The 7,026-nt window shown below is 40.1% G+C and overlaps 1 pseudogene; it reads left to right on the top strand.

Annotated features, from left to right (window-relative positions):
• The first annotated feature begins 483 nt into the window (after window positions 1-483).
• LOC112438223 (U2 spliceosomal RNA) lies at window positions 484-660 on the top strand (annotated as a pseudogene).
• The last annotated feature ends 6,366 nt before the right edge of the window (window positions 661-7,026 follow it).

The raw sequence follows: 7,026 nt of genomic DNA, 5'->3' as shown, positions 1-7,026 counted from the left end.
GAGGCCGAGGTGGGCAGATGACTTGAGGTCAGGAGTTTGAGACCAGCCTAGCCAACATGGTGAAACCCTGTCTCCACTAAAAATACAAAAAATGAACTGGGCATGGTGGCATGCACCAGTAATCCCAGCTACTTGGGAGGCTGAGGCATGAGAATTGCTTGAATCCTGGAGGCAGAGGTTGCAGTGAACTGAGATTACGCCACTGCACTCCAGCCTGCGTGACAGAGCAAGATACGTCTCAAAAAAAAAAAAAAAGGAGAAAATGAAAATTTACACAAGATTATTAGATTTAGTTCAAAGGTTCCTGGCTATCTATCTGAAGCTTACCTGAGGGGTAAAAGAGGACTTTCTGCAGAATATACAGTAGTTTACAACTGTCTGGACTACCTTATTTTGTTTTGTTTTGTTTTGTTTTAAATGGTATTTTCACTCATACTAAAATGGGTGAGAGTAGAGTGATATTCCACCTTGTACCCAAAGTCCATTGCTTCTCGGCCTTTTGGCAAAGATTAAGTGTAGTATCAAGTGTACACAAAGTCCAAATTCAAATGATACAATCTGTTTTGGAGAATATTGACATTTATTTATTTATGAGATAGGGTCTGGCTCTGTCACCCAGGCTTGAGTGCAGTGGCACGATCTTGGCTCACAGCAACCTCCATCTCCTAGGCTCAAGGGGTTCTCTCAGCTCAGCCTCCAGAGTAGCTGGTTCTACAGATGTGTACCACCATGCCCAGCTAATTTTGTTTTTTTTTTTTTTGGTAGAGATGGAGTTTTGCCATGTTGCCCAGGCTGGTCTCGAACTCCTGGGCTCAAGCAATCTGGAGAATATCGGTCCTTTAAATGGCAATATAAAGTTCCTCAGGGTGTATAGCTTCTTGAACTGGATCTTAAATGGAATCATTTCCAACTGTCATAGATTTTAGGCAGCAAAACTAGGGATGCCCCACTCAGAATTTAGAGATTGCTGAGTCTGGAAGTATACTTTAGAGGCAACAGAGTCCCTTTTCTTGATTTTAAGACAGACTGGGGATCTAGCCTCTTCTTAAAATCTCCCATGGAAAACAGATTATAATAGATGGGTGTCTGACAACTATTACTACCACCAGGCAATGTGCTTCTTTGCTCATCTATCTCTTCTTTCTCCTCTTCCAGGCTTCATGGTTTTCTTTTTTCTTTCTCTCTTCCCCTATTCTTTCTTCTTTCTCAATTCAGTTTTCCTGCCTCTTTTACTTTCTTACCCACAAATGGGGGGAAAAAAAAAAAAACCCAAATGTGGAAGTTCCTGACTGGCCACATTCCAGAGAATTGAGGAAATGCAAGTTGTTACATAACTGGGCGGGGCCAGTAGCATGACCTAGAGTTGAGGGAGGAGGAGAAAATAATTTTAAAGGTAAGAAAAGGCAAAATGGCAAATAAAGACAAATAAAGATATAACTTTAAGCTTCTTTTACTTAAAATAATTCTCTGTGAATTCCATTCAGGGCATGCCATCTTTCTCAGGCTGTGACGGTTCCCAGAAGTAGATCTGAAAATTACCAAAGAGGCATTTTGGTCTGTACTGGTGTATTAAAACATGATCATCCTCATCAATTTTTGCTCATACATAAGTATTAGTGCCTGATACTGCATTAGAGCCACAGGAATTGGCTGTAACAAGATTGTTTTTTTCAATCATCAGTTGTGAAAAGCTATTACACTTATCTTTTTTCTTTCTTTTTTTTCCTTTAGACAGAGTCTCACTCTGTTGCCCAGGCTGGAGTGCAGTGGCGCAATCTCGGCTCACTACAACCTCCACCTCCCGGATTCAAGTAATTCTTCTGCTTCAGCCTCCCAAGTAGCTGGGATTACAGGCGTGAGCCACTGCGCCCGGCCCTACACTTATCTTTAATGTGCTTCCTTTTCAATGTCTAATGTTACTTTCAGACTTCTATAATATAGAAGTTCAGGCATTCTTTAAAAACAATGCTAACCACCACCAAAACAACAATAACCATAATAAACTCAACTTTGCTTTTTGGTTGGCAGAAAATGTTGAAAAATGTATGAAATTAAAGCCAACCGTAAGTAGTCTACCTCAGAAATAGCTGCTATTAACATTTTATTATATTTATGACCATTTTCTATGTAATTCTATTTCACAGTTGCACTTTACATCTATAGTTTTGTATCTTTCAGGCATAATTTAGTATACTTTTAGCCATGGTTTTCCATCACTTTTCTGGTAGATGAGCTGTATGTATTCCTTTTCCTGCTGGGAAATAGAATGTGAACAAGTAAACTATGCAAAATCTCATTCTGAAGGACTTTACAGTTGACTGGGACACTTACGTGGATTATCTGATTGCATGTCTGTACTCGATCTCAAGTGGAATGGTTCCAAAGACCTCTACCACGGCATTTGTCACTCTATAATATAACTTCCCTTTTACTTAACTGTCTTTTAAACTTAAGCTCTGAGAGCAGGACTGTTTGTTCACCATTTTCACCCTAATGACTAGCATATGACCTGATACAATGAAAATTCTATTTATGAAAAGACTGAAAGACTGAATAAATTACTAAATACTAAAATTCTAGAGGATCCACAGCTCATCAAACTTCTCCATAGTAGCAGGATACACCAAGATTAAGATTCCCAGAAGTAAAGTTTTAGTTTCGATATAGATTTGTCTTGAAAAAGCAGAGAAAGATAGGAATTGATCATCATCAATTGAACATGCTCTATAGATACTAAACTCAATTCTACCTAACATTCCTACAGTGCTTTCATGCTAAAATTTGACTGTTCCTCAAATACTTAGAGAAAATTAATTTCAGCTTCTTTCTACAGCTGGTAACCTTCTGTAACATCTAGGCCACTGCTGCCTGTATTTTGGAAATGTTGGCATTCCAGTTATTTGGCATGCCTTCTAGTCCTGGTCTTACCCACAGGAACATTGTTAAAGAACTAAAACTGGTGGGGTGCAGTGACTCATGCCTGTAATCCCAGCACTTTGGGAGGTTAAGGCAGGTGGATTGCTTGAGCCCAGGAGTTCAAAACCAGCCTGAGAAACATGAAGAAACTCCATCTCTACTAAAAATACAAAAATTAGCCAGGCGTGGTGACATGTGCCTGTAGCCCCAGGTACTCAGGAGGTTGAGGTGGGAGAATGGCTTGAGCCTGGCAGGTTGAGGCTGCAGTGAGCTGTGATTATGCCACTACGCTACAGCCTGGGTGATAGTGAGAGACCCTGTCTCAAAACAACAACAAAACAACAACAACAACGACAAAAATTAAAACTATTCGTGTCCTCTTGGACAAAGAAATGGATGACTTGGAGGACCATAATGGGAACATTATAGCCAATGGTTGAGAGAGCACGAGAGTGAAACAGCATGCAAGCCAAAGCCATTCCAGAGGTGTTAGTTTGAAAGAGGGCAGGGGAAAGCATAAGCAGCTGGTTTTGCGCCGTAGAAGCCTCCTTATCCTCTTTAGCTTTGAACCAGATCTTGGCTCTTATTTCATTCAAATATAAAACAGCTAATGAACTGAGATATCCTTCACAAATAGATGAAAGAATTTATACTGGCCAGGCATGGTGGCTCACACCTGTAACCCCAGCACACTGGGAGGCTGAGGTGGGAGGATCACTTATCACTTGAGGTCAGGAGTTCATGACCAGCCTGGCAGACACAGTGAGACCTCAAAAATAAAGAAAATTTAGCTGGGCATGCTGGTACATGCCTGTAGTCCAGCTACTTGGGAACTTGAGGTGGGAGAATCACTTGAGCCCAGGAGGTTGAGGCTGTAGTGAGCCGTGATTGCACCACTGCACTCCTGCCTGGGCAACAGAGTGAGACCCTGTCTAAAAGAAAGGAGAGGAGAGGAGAGGAGAGGAGAGGAGAGAGGAGAGGAAGAAAAGTGAAAAAAAGTAAAGAAAAGAAAAGAGAGGGGAGGGGAGGGAAGAGGGGAGGGGAAGGGAGGGAAGGGGAGGGGAGGGGAGGAGAGGACAGGGCAGGGCAAGAAAGAAAAGACAGAGAAAGAAAGAAAGAAGAAGGAAGGAAGGAAGGAAGGGTCATATGATAAAACTGGTCATATAGTTTTGAGGCAGTATGCTGTGTACCTCTACAGCAGTTTGTATTTGTTTTTAAAGGTGCATTTAACCTACATTAATTAGAGTGTGTATGCAGTTCTTATTCACCCTTTATATAAAGTAAGAGCATTCGTTGAGTGTCTACTAAGTACCAGGCTGCTTACATATGTTACATGCCTTATTTAATTGAATTGAATTCAGAACCTGCCTCCAGAAACATAATTATCACATTTACTTTGAAATTGGATATAGCCCTTTCCTTAAAATCCTACATTCAGTTTACTTAGCCCTATTCCATTACAGGCAAAAAAATTAACAATAATAATGCTAGAATTTATAAACACTTCTCTGGTGAAAAATAGAGACCACTGAGCTTTCCATTCTACACCCTGATCCAATTTTCTTTCCGAAATTTTAAAGGTAACTTTTTGTATTACATTCTAATTAGCTGATAGCCTCTCTTCTCTTTTGCCATCCTTCCCTAGCACCCTCTCCCGCCACATAATGAAAGAATTAACTGCACCTAATCTCAAATTAAAAAACATAAAGTTAAATAAAAATAATTTGGACGTTGAAGACTTTTTCTACATCGAAGTCTGAGACGCTGTTGTGAGATAACTGATGAGTTATCCTTCATCTTATAACTGTGCATTTTACTCATTGCTTAAATATTTCATTTAATTAAAACTTTAATCTTGTTAAATGTAATAGCAATTTCGATTACCGAGATTAGTTGAAGGCCCAATAAAATTATTTTCTTACTGCTTTAGGATTACTTCTAAAGAATACGTGGTCCAACTTTTTTTTTGTTTTAGAGATAGGGTCTCACTATGTTGCCCAGGCTGGTCTCGAATTCCTGGGCTGAAGCAATCTTCCACCTTGGCCTCCCAAAGTGCTGAGATTACAGGTGTGAGCCATTGTGCCCAGCTCCCAAATTTCTATTAATTTGGTTTTTGTTTTTTAATTCCTTGACTTAATGAACATTTATTGAGCATTCCTTGTATCTGGTGTTCTGCTAGGGAAGTGATAATACAAGAGTAAGCAAAATAGGCACAGCATCTACTCTTACAGAGCTTACAATTGGAGGTAACAGACATTAAACAAAGATTTACAAATATGAAAGACTTACAAATGCCATGAAAAAGAAGGGCAGAGTGCTATGGGAACATATAAACGGTTTAGCTAACTTAGCCTAATGGTTGGGGGTTGGAAAGTAGAGAAAGCTCGTCCAAAGAAGTTCAGATTTAGGCTTAAAGCATACGTAGACATAAGAGTAGTCTGCGGAGAAGAATTACCTAGATAGAGGGAACAACTTATCTAAAGGCTCCGAGAAGAAAAGAACACTGCTTATTCAAGGACCTAACAGAAGGTCACTATAGCTAGAGTGGTGATACCAGGGGGTGGGGAGGGTTGTCAGAGAGGAGGCAGGCAGAGACCAGAACAGAGGTCATCATAAGGATTGGAAACTTTATCCTAAGGGTAATGGAAAAGCAATGGAGACTTAAAGCCAGGGGAAAAAACTTTTTAAAAAGCTTAACATAGCTAAAATGTGGAATATACGTACACATTAATTTACTATTTAATTTGTTCCAGAATGTGCTCTTACATCTTAACCCAACAATATTAAGAATTGTTTTTAAGATGGAGCCTTGCTATGTTGCCCAGGCTGGCCCCAAACTCCTTGGCTCAAGTGATCCACCTGCCTCAGCCTCCTGAGTAGCTGAGATTATAGGCACCTGCCACTGTGCCAGGCTAATATTAAGAATTTTAACAAATATGACCAGGTGAGGTGGCTCACCTGTAATCCCATTACTTTGGGAAGCCAAGGCTGGAGGTTTTCTTGAGCCCAGGAGTTTGAGACCAGCCTGGGCAACATAGGGAGACTGCTGTTTCTACAAAAAATAAAAAAATTAGCTGGGCATCGTGAGGGAAGCCTGTAGTCCCAGCTACTCGAGAGGCTGAGGCAGGAGAATTACTTGAGCCCGGGGGTTGAGGCTGCAGTAAGGTGTGATCATGCCACTATACTCCAGCCTGGGCAAAAAAGCAAGACCCTGTCTCAAAAAAAAAAAAAAAAAAAAAAAAAAAAAAAGAAAGAAAGAAAAAGAAAAAGAAAAGAAAAGAAAGAACTTTTACATATATGGAACAAACTATCCAGGTTTTTGATATGTAAAAGTTTTCTGAGAATAGAAAAGACCCTGGGATTGTTAAGCAAAGCAAAAAAGTGCTTGGATGCATATTCTTAGTATGCCTTGAAGTGATGGACCTAAGTCCTAAGTTTCTTTGCTTTTCATCTTTATCACATTTTAACTTGAATTGCCAACTGAATTGGTACAATAATAATGTCAGGGAAAAGAGGAAGGTGTGTGTTATTTCATTTTCACACTGCTATAAAGATACTACCCGAGACTGGGTAATTTATAAGCAAAGGGGGTTTAATTGACTCACAGTTCCATATAGTTGGGGAGGCCTCAGGAAACTTACAATCATGGTGGAAGGGGAAAAATGCACCTTCTTTACAAGGCAGCAGGGAGAGACAAACAAAGGAGGAAGTTCCAAACACTTACAAAAACATAAGATCTTGTGAGAACTCACTATCATGAGAACAGCATGGGGGAAACCACCCCCATGATCCAATCACCTCCCTCCCTGGACACGTGGGGATTACAGGTCCCTCCCTCAACATGTGGGGATTATAAATAGAGATCAGATTTGGGCAGGGACATAGGGCCAAACCATATCAGTGTGTGCATGTGTACATGCATGTACATGTTTCCCATGGTTTTGAAGAACAGATTTATGACAGTGAATATCAGTATCACATTCTTAGTGCTCCAAAGTAGTATCTACCTGATAAAAGTTAGGAAAGTAGAAACTAGAAAATATTAAAAGATTATGTTATTTTAGTTGGGTGTTTTAAGAAAAATATGGCAACTTCTAGGTAACTCAACAG

The sequence above is a fragment of the Pan paniscus genome, chromosome 1, assembly GCF_029289425.2.
Source record: "Pan paniscus chromosome 1, NHGRI_mPanPan1-v2.0_pri, whole genome shotgun sequence".
Lineage (NCBI taxonomy): Eukaryota > Metazoa > Chordata > Mammalia > Primates > Hominidae > Pan > Pan paniscus.
The sequence above is the reverse complement of the archived record's forward strand: the minus strand, read 5'-3'. Positions and strand labels throughout refer to the sequence as shown.